Source organism: Orcinus orca, chromosome 5, assembly GCF_937001465.1.
Source record: "Orcinus orca chromosome 5, mOrcOrc1.1, whole genome shotgun sequence".
Classification (NCBI taxonomy): Eukaryota; Metazoa; Chordata; class Mammalia; order Artiodactyla; family Delphinidae; genus Orcinus; species Orcinus orca.
This window is the reverse complement of record NC_064563.1, coordinates 24,413,552-24,439,748: the sequence shown is the minus strand read 5'-3', so window position 1 is coordinate 24,439,748 and position 26,197 is coordinate 24,413,552.

Below are 26,197 nucleotides of genomic sequence, written 5' to 3'. Positions count from 1 at the left end.
AAGTGAGGGGATGGAAAAAGATATTCCATACAAATGGAAATCAAAAGAAAGCTGGAGTAGCAATACTCATATCAGATAAAATAGACTTTAAAATAAAGAATGTTACAAGAGACTAGGAAAAACACTACATAATGATCAAGGGATCAATTCAAGAAGAAGATATAACAATTATAAATATATATGCACCCAATATAGGGGCACATAAATACATAAGGCAAATGCTAACAGCCATAAAAGGGGAAATCAACAGTAACACAATAATAGTGGGGGACCTAACACCACACTTACACCAATGGACAGATCATTCAGACAGAAAATTAATAAGGAAACACAAGCTTTAAATGACACAATAGACTATAGATAGATGTAATTGATATTTATAGGACATTCCATCTGAAAACAGCAGATTACATTTTCTTCTCAAGTGCACATGGAACATTCTCCAGGATAGATCACATCTTGGGTCACAAATCAAGGTTTGGTAAATTTAAGAAAATTGAAATCATATCAAGCATCTTTTACGACAAAGAACACTATGAGATTAGAAATAAATTACAGGGAAAACAATGTAAAAAACACAAACATATGGAGGATGAGCAATATGTTACTAGATAACCAAGAGATCACTGAAGAAAGCAAAGAAGAAATAAAAAAATAACTAGACACAAATGACCACAAAAACACGATGACCCAAAACCTATGGGATGTAGCAAAAGCAGTTCTAAGAGGGAAGTTTATAGCAATACAATCCTACCTCAAGAAACAAGAAAAACTCAAATAAAAAACCAACCTTACACCTATAAGTACTAGAGAAAGAAGAACAAACAAACCCGAGTTTAGTAGAAGGAAAGAAATTGTAAAGATCAGAGCAGAAACAAATGAAATAGAAACAAAATAAACAATAGCAAAGATCAATAAAACTAAAAGCTGTTTCTTTGAGAAGAAAAACAAAATTGGTAAACCTTTAGCCAGACTCATCAAGAAAGAAGAGGAGAGCACTCAAATCAATAAAATTAGAAATAAAGAAGTTATAACACACACCATAGAAATACAAAGCATCACAAAAGACTACTACAAGCAACTCTATGCCAATAAAATGGACAACCTGGAAGAAATGGACAAATTCTTAGTAAGGTATAAACTGCCAAGACTGAACCAAGAAGAAACAGAAAATATGAACAGAACAATCACAAGTAATGAAATTGAAACTGTGATTAAAAATCTTCCAACAAACAAAAGTCCAGGAACAGATGGCTTCACAGGTGAATTCTATCAAACATTTAGAGAGGAGCTAACACCCATCCTTCTCAAACTCTTCCAAAATATTGCAGAGGAAGGAACTCTCCCAAACTCATTCTGTGAGGCCACTATCACCCTGATACAAAACCAGACAAAGATACTACAAAAAAGAAAATTACAGACCAATATCACTGATGAATATAGATGCAAAAAGCCTCAACAAAATAATAGCAAACAGAATCCAACAACACATCAAAAGGATCATACACCATGATCAAGTGAGATTTATCTAAGGAATGCAAGGATTCTACAGTATTTGCAACTCACTCAATGTGATACACCATATTAACAAATTGAAGAATAAAAACCATATGATCATCTCAAGAGATGCAGAAAAAGCTTTCAACAAAATTCAACACCCATTTATGACAAAAACTCTCCAGAAAGTGGGCATAGAGGGAGCCTACCTTGACATAATAAAGGCCCTATTTGACAAACCCACAGCAAACATCATTCTCAATGGGGAAAAACTGAAAGCATTTCCTCTAAGATTAGGAACAAGACAAGGATGTCCACTCTCGCCACTATTATTCAACATAACTTTGGAATTCCTAAAGATGGCAATCAGAGAAGAAAAAGAAATAAAAGGAATACAAATTGGAAAAGAAGAAGTAAAACAGTCGCTGTTGGCAGATGACATGTTACTATACATAGAAAATCCTAAAGATGCCACCAGAAAACTACTAGAGCTAATCAATGAATTTGATAAAGTTGCAGGATACAAAATTCATGCACAGAAATCTCTGGCATTCCTATACACTAACAACGAAAGAGCAGAAAGAGATTAAGGAAACAATCCCATTCCCCAATAGAACAAAAAGAATAAAATACCTAGGAATAAAGCTACCTAAGGAGGTAAAAGCCTGTGCTCAGAAAACTATAAGACTCTGATGAAAGAAATCAAAGATGACACAAACAGATGGAGAGATATACCATGTTCTTGGATTGGAAGAATCAATATTGTGAAAATGACTATACTACCCAAAGCAATCTACAGATTCAGTGAAATCTCTACCAAATAACCAATGGCATTTTTACAGAACTAGAACAAAAAAATCTTAAAATTTGTATGGGGGCACAAAAGACCCCGAATAGCGAAAGCAATCTTGAGGGAAAAAAACAGAGCAGGAGGAATCAGACTCCCTGACTTCAGACTATACTACAAAGCTACAGTAATCAAGACAATATGGTACTGGCACAAAAAACACAAATATAGATCAATGGAACAGGATAGAAAGCCCAGAGATAAACCCGCACACCTGTGGTCAACTAATCTATGACAAAGGAGGCAAGGCTATACAATGGAGAAAAGACAGTCTCTTCAATAGGGGTGCTGGGAAAACTGGACAGCTACATGTAAAAGCGTGAAATTAGATTGCCTAACACCATACACAAAAATAAACTCAAAATGGATTAAAGACCTAAGTGTAAGACCAGACACCATGAAACTCTTAGAGGAAAACATGGGAAGAACACTCTTTAGCATAAATCTCAGTAAGATCTGTTTCAACCCACCTCCTAGAGTAATGGAAATAAAAAGAAAAATAAACAAATGGGAACTAGTGAAACTTCAAAGCTTTTGCCCAGCAACGGAAACTATAAACAAGATGAAAAGACAACCCTCAGAATGGGAGAAAATATTTGCAAATGAATCAATGGACAAAGGATTAATCTCCAAAATGTATAAACAGCTCATGCAGTTCAATATTAAAAACACAAAAAACCCAATCTAAAAATGGGCCGAAGACCTCGATAGACATTTCTCCAAAGATGACATACAGATGTCCAAGAGGTACATGATAAGCTGCTCAACATCACTAATTATTAGAGAAATGCAAATCAAAACTACAATGAGGTATCACCTCACACCAGTTAGAATGGGCATCATTAGAAAATCTATAAACAACAAATGTTGGACAGGATGTGGAGAAAAGGGAACCCTCTTGCACTGTTGGTGGGAATGTAAGTTGATACAGCCTCTATGGAGAACAGTATGGATGTTCCTTCAAAAACTAAAAGTAGAATTACCATATGACAGCCATCCCACTACTGGGCATATACCCTGAGAAAACCGTAATTCAAAAAGGCACATGCACCCCCATGTTCATTGCAGCACTATTTACAATAGCCAGGTCATGGAAGCAACCTAAATGCCCATCGACAGACGAATGGATAAAGATGTGGCACATATATATGATGTAATATTACTCAGCCATAAAAAGGAACCAAGTTGGGTCATTTGTAGAGATGTGGAAGGACCTAGAGACTATCATACAGAGTTAAGTAAGTCAGAATGAGGAAAACAATATTGTATATTAACGCATATATGTGGAATATAGAAAATGGTACTGATGAAATGGTTTGCAAGGCAGAAATAGAGACACAGATGTAGAGAACACACAAGGGGGGAAGCGGGGTTGGTGGGGGGGGTGGTTTTGGTATGAATTGGGAGATTAAGATTGATATATATACACTAAAATGTATAAAATATATAAGTAATAAGAACCTTCTGCATAAAAAAAATAAATAAAATTCAAAAAATTTTAAATGAGAAAGGAAGCACAATTTTAAATAGCCTCTGCAGATTTAATCTGATAACTGAAATACAATTACAGTGTTGAAATTGAACTTTCTTTTTATTTTATGTGTAAATTAATTTTTCAGAAGGAAAGAGTGTCCCATTTCAATCTTAGTTTTTGAGATATACCATCTCATATTTAGGAAGTATCATGGACACTTTCATGCCAAGGGTGTTTTTAAATAAATCTCATCTCATGAATCATTGATCTTAAAGAATTAGAAAACATCTCTAGTGTGAGCAATTAGATCTCTTTTTATTGTGGATTTCTGGTTCAATAGGCATGAAATTCTATGGCATGGATTGTGAGTTATAGTACTTCTGGGTCCTTACTCCACTGACAAATTCTGGGGTTTCCAAAATGAAACCCCAGCTTCATATTCAAATTCTCCTCTGTTCAATGATCCTTGTAATGCATTTTGATGTTTCAATCTCTCAAGTGTTGGTTGAGTACAGGTTTAAAGAATACTATCAAATTTTCCATAGATACGCAAAGAAAAAGGTACACAATTCAATGCATTGTACAAAGAAAGATGAATAGATTGATGCAGAGTTGGATGCACTTTACATAGATAATCAACTTGCTAATTTTAGCCAATATTGAGTGTTAGGAATACATGTTCCTGTCCACTGAGCTTGTACATAGGCATGTGATTATTTCTGGCCAGTGATATGTGAGTAGAAGAAATGCGTACTACTTTTGGACTAGGTATTTCATTTTTGATGGTCAATTTTCTGTCTCCCTCTTCTTACACCACAGTAATTGTGAAACATGTGTCCGAATGAAGCATCCAAACAGCCTGGTTCTGTTTTACAGCTTTGAGCCAAGGCTTCCACTCTTAACCCACACTAGGCATGGAGGATAAGTAAGAAATAAACCTTTTTTGTTAAAACTATCAAGCCCAAATCTGATAGCAAAACTTAGCCTATCTTGGCTAATACAAATAAGAAGGGGTAGTTATTATGTAAGGAATATGAGAAAATATTTCTTCTTTCCTAAATAAAGAAACCCTCTCTTTACTGGTCAAAATTTGTCACACCAGTATTTTACACCATCTGAAAAATCACATAACTTTTTCTTAAATGATCTTTAAATCAGTTTGGTAGGCATTTGCATTTTTATGTGCATTAATATCAGCTTTTTGAAATACCAGTATTTGGGCTAGATTCAGAAAAAAAATTTAACCCAAGCTCTTTATTTCGTAAAGATAACCGAAGTTAAGAGATTTGTCCATGGTTACTCATAATAATAAAAGTGTACGATAAAAACCTACTTTTTCAGGAAACCAGTTCACAGTTCCATTCCTTACACTATATTTTCTTCACATCACCACCTAGCCTTGCATTCGGAGTGCAGCCTGGGAACCTTGTGCAGAAAGAAGTGTGCTGGGAGGTAAGAATTCCTAAAGAACGAATTTGGAGATAGACAAGAGAGGTATAGAAAAGGGAAATGGTAGAACAAACTCTATATCACAACATTTTTGGAGCAAATGCCTGCATTTTTATTTTTCTACACAAGTCACACAGCTGTGGTTCCAAAGGGACTCAAAGTGGCTGTAGAGTCCTCAGGTTCACATCTCATGTGAGTCACAGTCTATTTCTCAATCATTTCAATAGCTGTTATAAGTAAAATCACATATTAGACTTCTAAGCAGATTGATGTACATTTCAGGATCCGTTCTACAAAACTTCAGGCAAAATTCTGTTTTTCCCTTTGAAAAATTTTGGATTTGTTTGTCTAGCCTTTATTTTTTTTTCCAGTGAATATGTCTGATGTATAAGCAAAAATTTTTTTTTAACTGTGCTTCTGTTTTAGAAGAAAAGATACCCTGATTCTTTCAAAACAGCCTCAAAATAATGATCTGGGATAAATTACCTTTTCTAAAAGTTACTGAGATTTTTAGATAAAGTGTAGTATGAATGCACCCCGTTAAGTTTTATTACCACTTATCAGGATCAGGCTACACATGGTATGGTATCTGTGCTTTGTTTATCTCTGTTTTAATAGGCATTTCATTGACATTTTGATAGACTCCTCCAGTGCTTGAGGTTACTAAACTCTGTACTTTAGGTTATTACAGTGAAAGCAATGCAATTAAAAACACTCCTTTGATCGTGCATTATTCACTTATTTTTAGCTTTGAATATATTACGATGGAAAAATTTTAAAAGACAAGGTTTTAGATAAGTTTGAGGCCACATTCCTAAATGATAATAATAAACCTCCTATAATTATTTCTTTAATACTGCAGTTTGGACATTTTGAAATGTAATTTTCACTGATTGTCACCAAATATATACAAACATTTTCAGCTGCCATTGTTCAGATTTGCCTTTCTTCTTTCTTGAAAGGAAGGCAAAGTATGGGAAAACTACTGTTTTTGAGCCGAGAGTTTTATATCCTTGCAAATCTGGCAAGGATTTCAGCTTCCAATAAAGTTTATCTCACATTAAACTTGATTTTTATATTATTTTGCTGAGATAATAGTTCATTCATTCTGTAACAATGAAACAGTGAGCTGACTGAAGTTCATAACTTGTATTAACAGCAATGATCCTAATACCTTTCATTTATCAAGATTCTGCTCTATTTCAAATTCTGTATTATAAATTCTTTATATATGTATATAAGTTTGTGTGTGTTGTGCTTAAACCTTACAACAAATTAAGAGTCAGGTAGGATTATTTCCCCTCTACAAGTGAGGATACTTGCTTAAATTGGCTAAAATCACCTCACTAATACATGGCAGAGCCAGGATTCAGATCTAGCGCAATCTCACTCCAGAATTATGCTATGATACTTTACTACCTTGCTTTGCATAAGACTGTTTTAAAAATTATATTTAAACATTTATAATGAATACCTAATATTTCTGGAGCTTTTACTTTGTGCCAGGTGCTGCTAGCACCGATTCAAATGTATTAACTCATTACTTCTCACAGCATCCCTGTTTTATTTTACAGACATGAATGGTATAGAGAGGCTGTAGAATTTGCTAACCTAATGCAGGTACTCATTGATGGAGCCAGGATTCAAACTGGTTGCAGAATCCAGGCTCTTATCCATCATATTTACACTGACCCTCATTTCTAACATATTATCTTAGAGAGGAAAACATTTTCATGAATATTGGGTGAGATCTTCCTTCCAGAATTAGAATGTGCTGTATCAATTTTCTATCTGTTCACACTCTTATCTTTTCATTTCTAATCTTTTCATCCTTCTCTGAGCCCAATATACCCAATCTGTATGTTTCATCTTGTCTGCTAATTCTTCTAAATGTAGTGTTGATCTGAAGTCTTGTTTTAAAAATAAAAATAATTTTGAGGCTACATGTCTCTTTAGTGAGTAAGGATGTCATGAATATACAGCAATTTCTGCCAAGGATGCAGAAGGGTGGAATTGTGGTTCAGCTGTCACATATTTACTATAACAGATGTAAATTCTTATCTAAATTTAAACAGAAATGCTTTAAATAGCTCATATATTTATCCTTGATAGTGTTAGTCTAGCGCTATCTAGGCCCCGCAATTCTAAATTGTAGGCTTCTACCTGATCTTAAATACATAACCAGTTTTTTCACAGTCCTTGTTAGGGTCTGTCTGAGCATCTGCCTCAGAAAACCAATCCCTTTAGGAGTGCAACCTTGCCTTCTCTTTGACAATTCCACTATCTTTAGCTTGAAGACAGTTGCCCTTCTCTATGATGATGACTTTCTACCATAAGGATGACTTACCTGAATAATCCTGGATTCTTTACTGTGTGTTTCACGATTGCCAAATAGCATCCCTGTCTTGCCAGATTGAATTTCCTCCAGCAGCTCTGATTGTGGCCTCAATCTCTTGTTATTTCATGTGCTACGCAGGTGACATTGTTCATAGAACTTTCATCAGCTTTAGCATACGTTTTCAGACATCAATAACTTGTCATGTCTGCTTTGAATGTGCTGCTCAGAACCAAATAAAATTTCAGTGCAGAGCCCAGTGATAATTTCTCATTCCCTCACTGAACTTTACATGAGGCTTCTGTTACTATAGCCAAAAATGGCATTGGGCTTTGTAGCAGCCATATCATTTATGGCTCATTATGAATTTGCACTTAAACAAAATCCATGCAAGAGTTGCTGTAAAGACAAAAGTCTTCCCTTATGAACTTTGTTATTAAATTTAATATCTAGAGCACATCAACACCTTTATGCATGTTAAATATTAACAATCACATTTTAATGTTTTTATCTTATACAATTTTTTAAAAATTTAGATTCTATCAGTCACTGAGCCACTATCTCTCTTATTTGTGTCCTCTACAAATATGTTGAAATTAGTTTGCATTGAAATGGACAGGGTCAAATCAGAGTTCTTTGGCATTCCCCCAGGACTGGCATCCATCCAGCCTGACTTTGTACCATTGGTACCAATTGTACCAATCAATTATCCTTAAACACTGGTTGTCAACGACACCACTAGCTGCTAGCGATTCCACTGATGCTAGTTAGCAAGTATTTACTGAGTGTTTGCAAATGTTCCCATTCATGATCATGTAGCAGTGGTGGTTTCTTTTTTTACTCATTGGGGAAATAACTTCAAACGGATATCTTAATTTGGTTAATAATGTTATATTCCCTTAAGTGTCTAGAATTAAAGGCAAATATAATAAAGAGGATTTAAACTGCTGGCTGTCCTTAAAGTGAGAGGTGAATGCTCAAGCCACTGGCCTGAGCTTCAGTTTCCATCTCCAAGCATGGCAATAATCATTCTGTTTGGATATCCATGCCAGAGGGTCAAGTCATGATAGGATTTCACTGATCCATGCATGATCTCTCTCTCACTTAACTCATACCCAGCAATGTTGTGGCTAAAATCCGTCCCTCCCCAAGTGAGCAGATCAAGGCACATGTGGTATGAAATGGTAGGCAAATATGCAAAGTTAGACATTTTGCCATTTGCAGACTGAGAAAATGCTGGATTTTTATCAATATGAATTCTGACATGTTTAGTTATGGGAAAAGAGATTTGTTTTTTCTGATGTATGTCAATATCTTACTGAAAAAAAAATGGAAAAACGTACAATATGTAAGAAGGCACTAATGGACTCCTACTCCTATTCTGCTGGTAGTCACCTTATTACAACTAAGTCCTGTGGTTTTCTTATGTGATATGAGTACATTGAAATGCTACATACTAATAGTAATAAGCAATAAGAAGTTAAAACTTGAAGTCATAAATTAAACCGCTAAGAAAACAGTCATTTTCTCTTCTGAAAGAATCTTTTCATGTTTTTGAAACTCAGTAAAAAGTATCTAATTCAGATTCAGGATTCACAATGAACACAAACGCCCAAGATACGTGGGAAGAAGGAGCCAGGGACACTGCCACACCTTTTCTTTAGAAGTACCTTGGTTTGCACCTCTCTTTTTCCCCCTGACTCCCATCATGCCTTCATTGGAACTCTCATCAGGAAGGGTAGTCTTGAGGTAATATCTATATTTCCCTTATTAGCTTACTTTGTGGAAGCAAAGAAATTAAAATTTATTTTTCCCTAATGTTGACCTATATTACTAATGGTACCAGATATTATATACACTTAATTATTCTGCCTCAACCCAGCTAAGTGCAAGAAGCATCAAATCATATTTATAGCAACAAGCATAAGCACAGATATGGATTATGGATTGCAATATTCTTGATGTTTTGAAACTTATGTTCTATCATTATATTGAATTCAACGTGATCTTTATGATCTATTTTTAATCAATGCCTTTTTAAATTTAATTTATCAGCTTTGTGTCAGATTAATGAGTTTCAAAGGCTCACAGAGTCCATGACTCATAATACTTCTATTAACTCCTTGCGTTAGGGTCGATGTTTCATGCTAAACAATAGCAATTAGATTCTTTTGATTTTTATGGCGTAAATGTTGGAATTCATTCTCTAATAGCTACTTATATTTATTTACAGCTCTTTACAGCAATGTTTCCACAAATCCAGTTTTACAAATGAAAGATCAGTGAGGTTACGTGCCTTGCCCAGCATCACCCAGTAGGTGAATTAAAAGCTGAGATTAGAATTTCAAATTTCAATCGCTCTGTGAGTCACTGAACCATGCTGCCTTGGAAAGCATTAAAGGATTTCTTTGGCAATTTTTAAGAACCTTCAAATTTCACGATGAGTTTTAAATATTATTTTCTAGGGGACTCCCTTATTATAACATTTAAATGCAGTAAATGTACATAACCAATTCAATATCAGCTATTTTAATTAACTGATTTATAACAAAATTGTTAGCAAAAAATTTACTAGCAGTTTAATTCTGACTATAAATTTAGATTATAGAAACAAATTAATTTGTCTTTTTGTTTTATAAAATAATATGAATTGTTCACCAATAATGGTCTGTGAAGTTGCTAAGTAGGAATATAAATGTTCTTTTACCCAATAACTATGTTCAATTTTTATTAAATATATTTACAGCAGATTATGTTATGGTAAAGAGGATTCCAGGCTTGTAGATTACAAATTTGGAACCAATTTTCATGCATAAAAGGCTAACGCATTAATGAACTGAGTTTTAACAGATGACCTCTAATTAAAAATGCATCATGTATCATAAAGTACATTTAAAAGCTACTGTGAAGTGAACCCATTTTTGTGTGAATAATTATACCCCTTAATGAATAACTTAATAACATATAGTATGATTGAGAAAAAATTCCTACAGCACAATCATTGACTCACAGAAGATAAGCTCCAGAAGATATTAATGCCTTTCAGGAGTCCTGATTGTTGAGCAGAGATCAAACATTTATCTATTCATTTATTCAGGAGGCTTAAGTTTTTGCTTTGACTGAGATAGTGCATCTTCCCTAGATAGACCTCCTCTGTGTTTCATTGTATCTGATGTTTACTTTGCCCATCACTCACAGAATCATCTAATTCTGGAACTAAAAAATTTTAGGATTATTTGACCTATCCTTTCACTTTTCAATGAGGAAGCAGAGTTGTAAAGAGGTAGAGTTATCTTCCACAGGTTACACAGTGAGTCTATAGTTTTGTCATTTTCTATAATTTTCGCCTATGTTCTGAGTGACTGCAGGAGGCATGATTTTACTAAGAGCTCCCTTCCCAGCTTCTTGGCCTTGTTTCTTCCACAGAGATATTTTTTGTTTTTCCTTAAAACCTGTATGATGCAGGAGAGTGGTTTCAAAGCTGGCAAGTTAATTTTCTAATTTATAAATTAGGTAAAGAATTCCTATTTCATAGTACTGTCATAGGATTACATTAATCAATATAAACTACCTTGCTAGCAGCTGCCTTCCTCTTAGCCTGTAACTCTTATGCAGGATACAGATTTTTTTTTAATTATTTATTTTTGGCTGTGTGCGGTCTTCATTGCTGCGTGCGGGCTTTCTCTAGTTGCGGTGAGCAGGGGCTGCTCCTCGTCGCGATGCGTAGGCTTCTCATTGTAGTGGCCTCTCTTGTTGTGGAGCATGGGCTCCAGGCACGTGGGCTTCAGTAGTTATGGCACACAGGCTCAGCAGTTGTGGAGCACGGGCCCAGGTGCTCCGCGGCATGGGGGGTCTTCCCAGACCAGGGTTCAAACCCGTGTCCCCTGCACTGGCAGGCGGGTTCTCAACCACTGCGCCACCAGGGAAGCCCCAGAATACAGAATTTTTTTCGGAAAGGGCACATGTGGATACTTTCACAATACAGGTCTAAAAATGACCAAGAGCTCTCCACATGATAACTTTTCATGAACATTAGAGCTTGGTTTTCACACATGTTTTGTGTACTGTTGGATTCTCAGATATTTCCTTTTTTAATACTAGTGAAAACACTGATCAAAGTATTAAACATCTGAAAAACTGACAGAATCACAGAGTTTATATCGTTGCCTTTTCTTCTACCTATAAAATATAAAAGGATTAGAAAAGATACCAGATAATTAATTCTTGGTTGTCATGAGAGGGTAACAGTCCTAAGTTAGAAGGATAATCAGCACTCTCTCAAAGCCTCGAAAAATGCAGAAAAGGAAAAGTTTATAAGGAGGTAAAACCTTAGATATATTTCAGAAATAATATATTTATTTTTATGTAATGAATATCATTATATGGTCATCAGTGTTACTGGAATGAAAGGGTTATATTAATGAATAGTTACTTTTTGGTGTATAATTGAGTTCTGACCAACATACAATACATATTTAAAGTGTACAACTAGATATGTATATACTCAGGATATCATCACTAAAATCACTAAATCAAGATAATGAACATATTCATCAACCTGAAAAGTTGACTCATGCCCCTTTATAATTCCACTCTTCCACTCCCCTCTGTCTGTCCCAGAAAAATGACTGATTTGTTTTCTGTCACTACACATTGTTTTCATTTTCTAGAATTTCATATAAATTAAATCATTCTGTATGTATTATCTTTTTCTTCTTTCATTTAGCATGGCTATTTTGAGATTCACCAATCTTGTTGTTCATATCAATAGTCCATTTTTTCGCATTGCTAAGTAGTATTCCATTTCATAGATATACCACAATTTGTTTATCTGTTCATAAGATGATGGACATTTGGGTTTTCAGTTTGAAGTTACTACAAATTTGTAAAATTTATATTACAAATACAGTTGCTATATTACTGTATAATAATTTTAGTGAACTTATGCTTTCATTTCTTTGGGATAAATACTAAAAACTGGAAAAGCTGAATCATGATATCTGTATGATACCTTATGAGGAAACTGGCAAACTATTGTACAAAGTGGATATACCATTTTTCATTTCCACCAACAGTGTATGAGTTTGTTACTCCAAATCCTCACTAACACTTGGTATGGTCAGTCTTTTGAATTTTAGCCATATTAATAGTTGTGCAGTGGTATTTCACTGTGGTTTTAACTCCCATTAATCTAACTAGTGATATTGAGCATCTTCTCAGATGCTCATTTGTCATCTATTTAGCTTTTGTGGTAAAGTGCTGCTCAAATCATTTACCTATACTTTAATGTGTTAGTATTATATTTTAAGAGTTCTACCTCTACATATTCTGCATATAAGTTCTTTATCAAATATATGATCTAGAGATATTTTCCACATTCTAAAACTTGTCTTTTTATTCACTTAATAGTGTTGTTTAATGAGCAGAAAATTTTAACTTTGATGTACTCCAGTTTACCATTCTTTTCCTTTTATGGGCCATGTTTTTATGTCATGTAATACATCTTGGCATTGCACAAGGTCACAAAGATTTTCCCCTATATTTAATTGTACAAGTTTTAGAGACTTATGTATTGAAGTTAGGACTATGATCTAATACGTGCTAAATTTTGAATATTCTTCATTGTTTTGTGTATGGATATCCAAATGTTCTATCGCCATTTGTTGAAAACTCTATTCTCTCTGTACTGAATTTTCTTTGCATCTTTGTGAAAAATTAGCCATTCATATATGTATAGGTCTATTTCTCGGCTTTCTATTCTGTTTCATTAATATGTTTGTCTATCTTGTCTTGATAGTTAAATCTTGCAATCAAGTGGTTGTCCTCCAGATTTGTCTTTCTGTTTCTGAGTTGCCTCTGTATTCTAGCTGAATTTTCTTTACAAATGAATTTTAGAAACAGCATGTCAAAATCCTACTGTTAAGGTCATTTGATTCTGGAAGGTTTTCTTCTTAAGGATTTTTAATTACAAGTTCAATTCTTTGAGAGATATAGGGTTTTCACACTCTCACACTTTGCCATAGAGTACTATGTTAACTGAATTTGTTTCTTTTATTATTTTTCCAGCACTTTCCTGCTGTCACTCCAACTTATTTTTTATTGCACTGTTTCCCATGAGGACTATAATTTTTTTTCTTCCACATGTAATATGCTTTTTCCCTCTGGCTTCTTTTAAGATGTTTTCTTTATCAGTGATTCTAAGTTTGATTATGATATTTCCTAATGTAGTTTTTTGTCATATTTCTTGAGCTTCATAAATATAATTTTAAAGTTTTCATCAAATTTGGAAAAATTTTGTTCATTGTTTCTTTAATATTACTCTCCTGATTTCTCTTTTCTCCTTTGGGGAATTCTACTTTAATTTTCCCCACAGCACACTAATGTTTAATTCGTTTCAGTCATTTTGCCTTTGTGTTTGATTTTGAATTATTTAGATTGCTATGGTTTCGGTTTCTTCTTTCACAGTTTTTAACCTGCCATTAATCCCATCCATAGCTACACTATGAAATAATTGAATAAAAATAACTATGAAAAAACATAAAGTATAAATATTATTCTTTTGTCTTTTTCTATGGTTTGAAACCATGTCAAGTAATCTAAGCTTCCACATTTCTGCCATCCAACAAAGGCAACCAAGTAATGTTTAAAGTATTTTTGAAAGCTATCAATACGTATACTTCAAAAAGATAAGCAATTCATTGTTTTTGTACAGAATAAGGTAAGTGTGTAATTTAATTTTCTACCACCAATTATCAGTAGTAATGTATCAGTAGTCAGACTATGATAAGAAAGGGATGCCTTCAAGTTTTTCAACACAGAGTTAAAACATTGTTTATTTTACAAATTATAAAAAAATAAGTTATATCCTCTTATGAAAAATTTATAATTGAAACAAGTTTTAGAACTTGCCCATCCAATAGTAAAATGGATACTATGCAATTGAAATTAAAAGGTTACTGAAGTTCTCTAGGGAAAACAAGTTATAGAAAAATAAATATATCTCATAAAAGAAGGTGTTGTCAGTTTTGCCTCCATGCTCTAGGAAATGTAAGGGTATTTAAGCAAATATAAGTCTTATTTATGAGTGACAAAAAAGAAGTCAAAATACAAGTAGATCATGACTAAATGGTGGTTCTACAAGACCCATAAATTTAGCAGTCTTCTTTGTTCTTTTGCTTCTTTTCTCTCTTTTCTGATCTCCAAAATATGATGGTTCAAAATCCAAGATGGTAGATAAAGCTGTTCATTCCAGGCAACAGGTGCGAGGAAAAGGGAGAAGTGGGAAAAGACCGTTTATGAGATTTCCTGGAAGCTGATGTATAGCACATTCATTTACATGTCAGTGTTACTGGCCAAAACTTGGTACCAGGCTGCACTAACTGCAAACAAGGTTGGGATTTGCAGATATTCTAATACGAGAAATGAGAACAGATACTAAAGTAGAAAACAAGCAGCCTGTGCAATAACATGTTTAGGGGAAAAACCAACCCACCATCCACAGTATAGTCATATTATTTATTTAAGGCATTTCACCTCAGAGGACCTGATACTTGGGATTATTCTAAAGAAATATTTCTGCTACTATATTAGACTCCCTAGTAAGAGAGCCTAGGATACTCTTTAGGGTGATTACAGTTCACCACAGTAAGGAGTCTTATTTCAAGCATGAAAGCCAGAACTTTGCTAAAAACTCCTTGCAAAATTTAAAGGATATGCTTAAAGGAACTCAACACCATGTCAGGTATAAAAAATATATGGTTATGAATAAGCAGTAAATTTTTATTATAAAATCCCACATATACATATAATTTTCACACACACACACAAAAAAAACGTTCAAAAGACAGGGTTTTATTTTAAATCCACTGGCTGATAAGAGTTGGAAAGATAAAATACATATTGTGTTTCATAACAGCAACAAAAAAAAGAATTGTAGTAATGGACGTTTCTGGACCACCTACATGTTGCTAGACACTATGCTAAGTACTTCACATACATTTATAAAATTATCATGTTTAACAACCCTGACAGGTAAATATTATGTTCATTTTTACACATAAGGGCAATAAAGTAAAGAGGGTTTGAATATTTTCATGAAATAAAGTGGAAATGCTATGCCTCCAAGACAACAGCCGTACCCATGGTTGAAAGGACATTTAGTACCTCACATTCTAAAATGACTACTTTCTAACATTTAAATGTATTATTAAAAAGAATTTGAGGACTTGACCTCAATTGGTAAAATTGTACTAGTTCTTTCAAACAATGTAAGTGTTAAGGGAATAGTCCAGATAACTCTGTCTTTTTTCCAGGAAGTATAAATTATAAAGATATGATATTCACTGAAATCTAGAGAAAATGAAATACATTACTATACTGGGACTTATAACTTTCAGAAATTTTATGCTTTTTTTTATCGAACTGGAAATTGAGAGGAGAAAATTCATTTACCGAGTCTTACTTACAGCAAGGCTATTTCAGAGAATGAATGAGAAGTGTGTGTATGAAAATTGGAAATAAAATGCAAATGTAGCAAAAATGTACAATTTAGTTTGATTACAGTATAGGTCAGCTTGGCAGATGAGCTGCTTGAAATAGATGAGCAAGATTGTATGAGTTAATTCTGTGGCGTGCTGAGACATAACTGTCAGTGTTTCTAATGTGCTGCACCAGGAAGCACATAATTACTGCTGTTATTATGAAAGATGTAAATGTGATCTCCTAGCAATATGCTAAACACCGTCTCTCTTGAGCACTTAAAGTGTTTCCTCTGCTTCAATTGGGAAGGATTTTATTCATATAAAAAATAGCAAATAAAATAAAAAAGTAGTAAAAGTACAATTTAATTCCAAAACTATATATATATATATATATATATATATGATTTAAGCTAATCTTGATTTTTAAGTTTAATTCCTAGTGACTGAGTGATATAGGACAGTCTTACTTTCTAGATATTAATACCTTGATTTTAAAAAAGCTATAAATAAAAAAACATGTATAATAAATGATATGATAATTTTAATTATTAAGTACATATTTGTTACTTTAAAATGTATTATCTGTAGCTTTCCTTTAAAACACAAGTTGTTCTAGTGTGTATAAAAAGCACAGTTTGATTGAGAGATACTAGTTAAAATGAAATCCAGGGCTTCCCTGGTGGCGCAGTGGTTGAGAGTCAGCCTGCCGGTGCAGGGGACACGGGTTCGTGCCCCGGTCCGGGAAGATCCCACATGCCGCGGAGTGGCTAGGCCCGTGAGCCATGGCCACTGAGCCTGTGCATCCTGAGCCCGTGCTCCGCAACAGGAGAGGCCACACGGTGAGAGGCCTGCGTACTGCAAAAAAAAAAAAAAAAAAGAAATCCAAAAATTTAAAGAAAAACACATACATAAAGATAAGGCATATATTACCTACAAAACAAAACACTGAAAAATGTAATTGAATAAATCAGTACATGAATTGTATTTTAGACATAAGTCTGCTGTATTAAGTGAAGCATTCTATGGACATTATTGCAATTTTTTGTCTTGGTTCATTCAGCACATTTTTTATGTGTGAGGCAACATATCAAGCTTTTCATCCAAAACCTAGATAAAGTAAATTAGATAACATTAAAAATTTTATTTTATTTTTTAACATCTTTATTGGAGTATAATTGCTTTACAATGGTGTGTTAGTTTCTGCTTTATAACAAACTGAATCAGCTATACATATACATATATCCTCATATCTCTTCTCTCTTGCGTCTCCCTCACACCCTCCCTATCCCACCCCTCTAGGTGGTCACAAAGCACCAAGGTGATCTCCCCGTGCTATGCGGCTGCTTCCCACTAGTTATCTGTTTTACATTTGGTAGTGTATATATGCCTATGCCACTCTCTCACTTCGTCCCCGCTTACCCATCCCCCTCCCTGTGTCCTCAAGTCCATTCTCTATGTCTGAGTTTTATTCCTGTTCTGCCCCTAGGTTCTTCAGAACCATTTTTATTTTTAATTTTTTTTAGATTCCATATATATGTGTTAGCATGCGGTATTAGTTTTTCTTTTCCTGACTTACATCACTCTGTATGACAGACTCTAGGTCCATCCACCTCACTACAAATAACTCAGTTTTGTTTCTTTTTGTGGCTGAGTAATATTCCATTGTATGCATGTGCCACATTTTCTTTATCCATTCATCTGTCGATGGACATCTAGATTGCTTCCATGTCCTGGCTATATAAATAGTAGTGCAATGAACATTATGGTACATGTATATTTTTGCATTATGGTTTTCTAGGGGTATATGTCCAGTAGTGGGATTGCTGGGTCATATGGTAGTTCTATTTTTAGTTTTTTAAGGAACCTCCATACTGTTCTCCATAGGGGCTGTATCACTTTACATTCCCACCAACTGTGCGAGACGGTTCCCTTTTCTCCACACCCCCTCGAGCATTTACTGTTTGTAGACTTTTGATGATAGCCATTCTGACTGGTGTGAGGTGATGCCTCATTGCAGTTTTGATTTCTCCAATGATTAGTGATGCTGAGCATCCTTTCATGTGTTTGTTGGCAATCTGTATATATTCTTTGGAGAAATGACTATTTAGGTCTTCTGCCATTTTTGGATTGTGTTGTTTGTTTTTTTGATATTGAGCTGCATGTGTTACTTGTAAATTTTGGAGTTTAATTGTTTGTCAATTGCTACATTTGCAAATATTTTCTCCCATTCTGAGGGTTGTCTTTTGGTCTTGCTTATGGTTTCCTTTGCTGTGCAAAAGGTTTTAAGTTTCATTAGGTCCCATTTGTCTATTTTTGTTTTTATTTCCTTTTCTCTAGGAGGTGGGTCAAAAAGGATCTTGCTGTGATTTACGTCATAGAGTGTTCTTCCTGTGTTTTCCTCTAAGAGTTTTAAAGTGTCTGGCCTTACATTTAGGTCTTTAATCCATTATGAGTTTATTTCTCTGGACCGTGTTAGGAAATGTTCTAATTTCATTCTTTTACAAATAGCTGTCCAGTTTTCCCAACACCACTTATTGAAGAGGTTATCTTTTCTCCATTGTATATTCTTGCCTCCTTTATCAAAGATAAGGTGACCATATGTGCATGGGTTTATCTCTGGACTTTCTATCCTGTTCCATTGTTCTATATTTCTGTTTCTGTGTCAATAGCATACTGTCTTGATTACTGTAGCTTTTTAGTATAATCTGAAGTCAGGGAGCCTGATTCATCCAGTTCCATTTTTCTTTCTCAAGATTGCATTGGTATTCGGGGTCTTTTGTGTTTCTAAACAAATTGTGAAATACTTTGTTCTAGTTCTGTGAAAAATACCATTGGTAGTTTGATAGGGCTTGCAGTGAGTCTGTAGATTGCTTTGGGTAGTATAGTCATTGTCACATTGTTGATTCTTCCAATCCAAGAACATGGTATATCTGTCCATCCATTTGAATCATCTTTAATTTATTTCATCAGTGTCTTATAGTTTTCTGCATACAGGTCTTTTGTATCCTTAGGTCGGTTTATTCCTAGGTATTTTATTCTTTTTGTTGCAATGGTAAATGGGAGTATTTTCTTAATTTCACTTTCAGATTTTTCATCATTAGTGTATACGAGTGCAAGAGATTTCTGTGCATTAATTTTGTATCCTGCTACTTTACCAACTTCATTGATTAGTTCTAGTAGTTTTCGGCTAGCTTCTTTAGGATTCTCTATGTATAGTATCATGTCATCTGCAAACAGTGACAGCTTTACTTCTTCTTTTCCAATTTGGATTCCTTTTATTTCTTTTCCTTCTCTGATTGCTGTGGCTAAAACTTCCAAAACTATGTTGAATAGTAGTGGTGAGAGTGGACAACCTTGTCTTGTTCCTGATCTTAGAGGAAATGGTTTCAATTTTTCACCATTGAGAACGATGTTGGCTGTGGGTTTATCATGTATGGCCTTTATTATGTTGAGGTAAATTCCCTCTCTGCCTACTTTCTGGATGGTTTTTATCATAAATGGGTGTTGAATTTTGTCGAAAGCTTTCTCTGCATCTATTGAGATGATCATATGGTTTTTCTCCTTCAATTTGTTAATATGGTGTATCACGTTGATTGATTTGCGTATATTGAAGAATCCTTGCATTCCTGGGATAAACCCCACTTGATCATGGTGTATGATCCTTTTAATGTGCTGTTGGATTCTGTTTGCTAGTATTTTGTTGAGGATTTTTGCATCAATGTTCATTGGTGATATTGGCCTGTAGTTTTCTTCCTTGTGACATCCTTGTCTGGTTTTGGTATCAGGGTGATGGTGGCCTCATAGAATGAGTTTGGGAGTGTTCCTCCCTCTGCTATATTTTGGAAGAGTTTGACAAGGATAGGTGTTAGCTCTTCTCTAAATGTTTGATAGAATTCTCCTGTGAAGCCATCTGGTCCTAGCCTTTTGTTTGTTGGAAGATTTTTAATCACAGTCTCAATTTCAGTGCTTGTGATTGGTCTCTTTATATTTTCTGTTTTTTCCTGGTTCAGTCTCAGAAGGTTGTGGTTTTCTAAGAATGTGTCCATTTCTTCCAGATGTCCATTTTTTTGGCATATAGTTGCTTGTAGTAATCTCTCATGATCCTTTGTATTTCTGCAGTTTCAGTTGTTTCTTCTCCTTTTTCATTTCTAATTCTATTGATTTGAGTCTTCTCCCTTCTTTTTTTTTTTTTGATGAGTTTGGCTAATGATTTATGAATTTTGTTTATCTTTTCCAAGAAACCACTTTTAGTTTTATTGATCTTTCCTACTCTTTCCTTCATTTCTTTTTCATTGATTTCTGATCTGATCTTTATGATTTCTTTCCTTCTACTAACTTTGGGGGTTTTTTTGTTCTTCTTTCTCTAATTGCTTTAGGTGTAAGATTAGGTTATTTGAATTGTTTGTGGAGGTAGGATTGTATTGCTGTAAACTTCCCTCTTTGAACTGCTTTTGCTGCACCCCATAGGTTTTGGGTCATCGTGTTTTCATTGTCATCTGTTTCTAGATATTTTTTGATTTCTTCTTTATTTTCTTAGCAATCTGTTGGTTAATTAGCATTGTATTGTTTAGCCTCCACGTGCTTGTATTTTTTTTACAGATTGTTTCCTTTATTTGGTATCTAGTTTCGTAGTGTTGTGGTTGGAAATGATACTTGATATGATTTCAATTTTCTTAAATTTACCAAGGCTTGATTTGTGACCCAAGATATGATCTATCCTGAAGAATGTTCCATGAGCACTTGAGAAGAAAATGTATTCTGTTGTTTTTGATGGAATGTTCTATAAATATCAGTTAGGTCCATCTTGTTTAATGTGTCATTTAAAGCTTGTGTTTCCTTATTTATTTTCATTTTGGATGATCTGTCCATTGGTGAAAGTGGGGTGTTTAAGTCCCCTACTATGATTGTGTTACTGTTGATTTCTCCTTTTATGGCTGTTAGCATTTGCCTTCTGTATTGAGATACTCCTATATTGAGTGCATAAATATTTACAATTATTATATCTTCTTCTTGTATTGATCCCTAGATCATTATATAGTGTCCCTCTTTGCCTCTTTTAATAGTCTTTATTTTATACTCTATTTTGTCTGATATGAGCATTGCTACCTCAGCTTTCTTTTGATTTCCATTTTCAGGGAATATCTTTTTCCATCCCCTCACTTTCAGTCTGTATGTGTCCCTAGGTCTGAAGTGGGTCTCTTGTAAACAGCTTATATACAGGTCTTGGTTTTGTATCCATTAAGCCAGTCTGTGTCTTTTGGTTGGAGCATTTAATCCATTTACATTTAAGGTAGTTATCAATATGTATGTTCCTGTCACCATTTTCTTAATTGATTTGGGTTTGTTACTGTAGGTCTTTTCCTTCTCTTGTGTTTCCTGCCTAGAGAAGTTCCTTTAGCATTTGTTGTAAAGCTGGTTTGGTGGTGCTGAAGTATCTTAGCTTTTGCTTCTCTGTAAAGTTTCTTTTTATTTTTGTAGTACGCAGGCCTCTCATCATTGTGGCCTCTCCCATTGCAGAGCACAGGCTGCAGACACGCAGGCCCAGCAGCCATGGATTACGGGCCCAGCTGTTCCACAGCATATGGGATATTCCCAGACCGGGGCACGAACCCGCGTCTCCTGCATCGGCAGGCGGACTCTCAACCACTGCGCCACCAGGGAAGCCCTGTAAATTTTTTAATTTCTCTGTCAAATCTGAATGAGATCCTTGCTGGGTAGAGTAATCTTGGTTGTAGCTTTTTTCCTTTCATCACTTTAAATATGTTCTGCCACTCCCTTCTGGCTTGCAGAGTTTCTCCTGAAAGATCAGCTGTTAATCTTAAGGGGATTCCCTTGTATGTTATTTGTTGTTTTTCCCTTGCTGCTTTTAATATTTCTTCTTTTTATTTAATTTTTGATAGTTTGATTAATATGTGTCTTGGCATTTGTCTCCTTGGTTTTGTCCTGCATGGGACTCTCTGTGTTTCCTGGAGTTGATTGACTGTTTGTTTTCTCATATTATGGAAGTTTTCAACTATTATCTCTTCAAATATTTTCTCAGTTCCTTTCTGTTTTCATTTCTTTTTCTGGGGCCCCTAGAATTTGAAAGTTCATGAGTTTAATGTTGTCCCAGAGGTCTCTGAGACTGTCCTCAATTCTTTTCATTCTTTCTTCTTTATCCTGCTCTGTGGTACTTATTTCCACTATTTTATCTTCCAGGCCACTTATCTGTTCTTCTGCCTCAGTTATTCTGCTATTGATCCCTTCTAGAGAATTTTTAATTTCATTGATTGTGTTGTTCATAATTGTTTATTTGCTCTTTAATTTTTCTAGGTGCTTGTTAAACATTTCTTGTATTTTCTCCATTCTATCCCAGATTTTGGATCATCTTTACTATCATTACACTGAATTCTTTTTCATGTACACTGCCTATTTCCTCTTCATTTGTTTGGTCTGATGGGTTTTTACCTTGTTCCTTCATCTGCTGTGTGTTTCTGTGTCTTCTCATTTTGCTTAACTTACTGTGTTTGGGGCCTCCTTTTTGCAGGCTGCAAGTTCGTAGTTCCCGTTGTGTTTGGTGTCTGCCCCCAGTGGCCAAGTTTGCTTCAGTGGGTTGTGTAGGCTTCCTGGTGGAGGGGACTAGTGCCTGTGTTCTGGTGGATGAGGCTGTATCTTGTCTTTCTGGTGGGCAGGACCACGTCCAGTGGTGTGTTTGGGGGTGTCTGTGACTGTATTATGATTTTAGGCAGCCTCTGTGCTAATGGGTGGGGTTGTGTTCCTGTCTTGCTAGTTGTTTGGCATAGGGTGTCCAGCCCTGTAGCTTTCTGGTCATTGAGAGGAGCTGGGTCTTAGTGTTGAGGTGGAGATCTCTGGGAGAGCTTTTGCCATTTAATATTTTGTGGAGCCGGGAGGTCTCTGGTGTACCAATGTCTTGAACTTGGCTCTCCCACCTCAGAGGCACAGGACTGACACCTGACCTGAGCACCATGACCCTGTCAGCCACATGGCTCAGAAGAAAAGGGAGGGAAAATAAAGGAGAAAAAAATAACAAAATAAAATAAAGTTATTAAAATAAAAAAATATTATTACAAATAAGATAATTTAAAAGTCTTTAAAAAAAGATAGAAAGAAAGAAGAGCAGCCAAACCAATAAATACATCCACCAATGATAACAAGCACTAAAATTGTACTTATAAAGAAAAGAAAACAAAACGAAAGGACAGACAGAACCCTATGACAAATGGTAAAAGCAAAGCTATACAGACAAAATTACATATAGAAGCATACACATACACACTCACAAAAGGAGAAAAAGGAAAAATATATATATCTATATTTAAAAAAAAGGAAGCGAGCAACCAAGTCAATAAGCAAATCTACCAATGATAATAAACTCTAAATACTAAACTAAGATAAACATAAAACCAGAAGCAAATTAGATGAAAAAAGCAAACCCCATGTCTACAGTTGCTCCCAGATTCCACTGCCTCAATTTTGGGATGATTGGTTGTCTATTCAGGTATTCCAAAGATGCAGGGTCATCAAGTTGATTGTGGAGATTTAATCCGCTGCTCCTGAGGCTGCTGGGAGAAATTTCCCTTTCTATTCTTTGTTCACATAACTCTTGGGTTTCAGCTTTGGATTTGTCCTCGCCTCTGCATGTAGGTTGCCTCAGGGCTTCTGTTTTTCGATCAGACAGGACGGAGTTAAAGGAACAGCTTATTAGGGAGCTCTGGCTCAGTCAGGCTGGGGGGAGGGAAGCGCATGGAATGCGGGGTGAGCCTGCAGCAGCAGAGGCAGGCATGACATTGTAACAGCCTGAGGTGCATCCTGTGTTCTCCGGGGGAAACTGTCCCTGGATCACGGGACCCTTCCAGTGGCGGGCTGCACAGGTTCTTGGCAGGGGAGGTGTGGATAGTGACCTGTGCTTGCACACAGGCTTCTTGGTGGCTGCAGTAGCAGCCTTAGCATCTCATGCCCGGCTCTGGTGTCTGCGCTGATAGCTGTGGCTCGCGCCCATCTCTGGAGCTCTTTAGGCGGTGCTCTGAATCCCCTCTCCTCGCACACTCCGAAACAATGGTCTCTTGCCTCTTAGGCAGGTCCAAACTTTTTCCCAGACTCCCTCCTGGCCAGCTGTGGTGCACTAGCCCACTTCAGGAAGTGTTCTCGCAGCCAACCCCAGTTCTCTCCCTGGGATCTGACCTCTGAAGCTGGAGCCTCAGCTCCCAGCCCCTGCCCACCCCGGTGGGTGAGCAGACAACCCTCTCGGGCTGGTGAGTGCTGGTCGGCACCTATCTTCTGTTAGGGAATCTCTCTGCTTTGCCCTCTGCACCCCTGTTGCTGCGCTCTCCTTCGTGGCTTGGCTCCAAAGCTTCCCTCCCGCCACCCCCCGTCTCTGCCAGTGAAGGGGCTTCCTAGTGTGTGGAAACTTTTCCTCCTTCACAGCTCCCTCCCCGAGGTGTGGGTCCCGTCCCTATTCTTTTGTCTCTTTTTTCTTTTGCCCTACCCAGGTACGTGGGGAGTTTCTTGCCTTTTGGGAAGTCTGAGGTCTTCTGCCAGCATTCAGTAGGTGTTCTGTAGGAGTTGTTCCACATATAGGTGTATTTCTGAATGTATTTGTGGTGAAGCAGGTGATCTCCACGTATTATTCCTCCGTCCTCTTGAAGGTCTCTCCCCTAAAAATTTTAATTTAATAATAAGTTGAACTACTATCCAAATATTTTCTTCTGGAATCATAAAATGTCAAGCAAATCCATTGTTTAAATTCACTAGAGGTGATCCTATATAAAAGACAGTCTTTTTCTTTTTTCCCCGGATTTGTCCAGGTAACTCCAGACATGCGTTGCTCATTGGTAATATGTTATGAAATGTCTAAGAATTATTCAAAGGCCTGAGATGTCATGGAAAATATCACATTAATTTGTTATTACAGCTATTCTTGTAGTAAAAGTTGATAATCCTCAACCAGAATCACCTTTAAAAAAGTAGGAATGGCGTATTACAGATGTTAATAGTTGAGAGTGGTGGCTTGCTGGGTTTATATCCTAGAATGCAGTTCTACTGTCCTAATTCTGGAGGAAATAGGTATAGACTTCTATTTACACGTAGATGCACCGCAAATTCATAGTTCCTCTTCTCTAAAAGGAGGCAATGTTGAATGAATAATTTCTTGCTAAGAGCATTTGTGTACTAGAATTCATGAATCAAATACTTTTTCTAAGTTCAGATATTTTTGTGTTATAATTATGATGATACACGCTTTATGAACACGAAAAATACTTCCTACACTCATCTTTCATGCCAAATTATTAAATTAATAGCGACAATTTTGCCTATTGCAGCTTCCCCTCTCTCCACAACTCTTTTCTACACCCTACATTGTTGTTCTCATTTGCCTTATTATGCAGAGACTAATCTAAATCTGTCTGAATAATCGCACAGCCCTAATTTAAAACAAATCAAATCTAGAAATTAGGTTAAAGTAAAAGACAATTTAAGAACAAACTCTGTGCCTTTATTATGTGCCAGATCTCATGTACATAACCTCAATTCATTTCTACAGCTCTGGTAGGTGATGTATTATTACCCTTCTGTAATAAACTGGGAAACTGAAGCATCAAAATGTTAACTAACTTATGAAAAGAATACACATCTGGGAAGTGGGGAAGCTATCTGGCCCTAATGCCTGTGTTTTTTCTATTATTGCATAGTGTATATGACAATAACTATGACATAACGTGAAATTCATATTAAAAAACTCATAAAAGAAAAAAAATGCCTATCTTCTCAGAAGAGCCTATAGTCTTCAGTCTTTTAGACAAAGGGACAATTTACAAGTAATACATAAAGTAATAGAATAAGTTTCTCACTAGAGTGATGATGGGATATGGAAGTAATCAGATTCAGGACTCTAAAAATATTTAATTCCACATTATTTATTTAATAAATATTTGTTCACCGTCTTGCACGTGCTCTGCACAATTCTATGTGTTAGGCTTATAGATGTGCACAGGACAAGACTCCTGTCTTCAGGAGTTAATATTCCATAGGAAAGAGAGAGCAAAATTACCAAAACAAATCAAATTTTAAAAGTTAGTTTCAAATATTGGTAAACACTATTAGAAAAAAAAAGAGTA